The following is a 314-nucleotide window of genomic DNA, read 5'->3' on the forward strand; positions in this document are numbered from 1 at the left end:
CGTTTGCCGATGGACACACACGCGCTTCGGAAAACCGAAATTGAATCCGCTATTGATAAACACCCAACGCGTGCAATCACACTTTTAAAACCCCGGTTACGTCCGATTCGGGTACATGCCGTCGATTGCTTAACGAATATAAATTTACTTAATTATACATCGCTTTACTTAATTATGATCGGACAAAATAGAACTAGTCGCGTTGAACACGCGCGGTTTACTCGACGACCGGAATGAAACTGCGGTACACTGGGCTGCACGCAGCCAACGCCGACAACATGCGGCCACTATCGCTGTTGCGATACGCTCGCTGA

Source organism: Atheta coriaria, unplaced genomic scaffold (genome assembly GCF_025399875.1).
Source record: "Atheta coriaria isolate IRGN ID8LTWV9N9 unplaced genomic scaffold, Caltech_Dcor_3.1 scaffold428_size8446, whole genome shotgun sequence".
Classification (NCBI taxonomy): domain Eukaryota; kingdom Metazoa; phylum Arthropoda; class Insecta; order Coleoptera; family Staphylinidae; genus Dalotia; species Dalotia coriaria.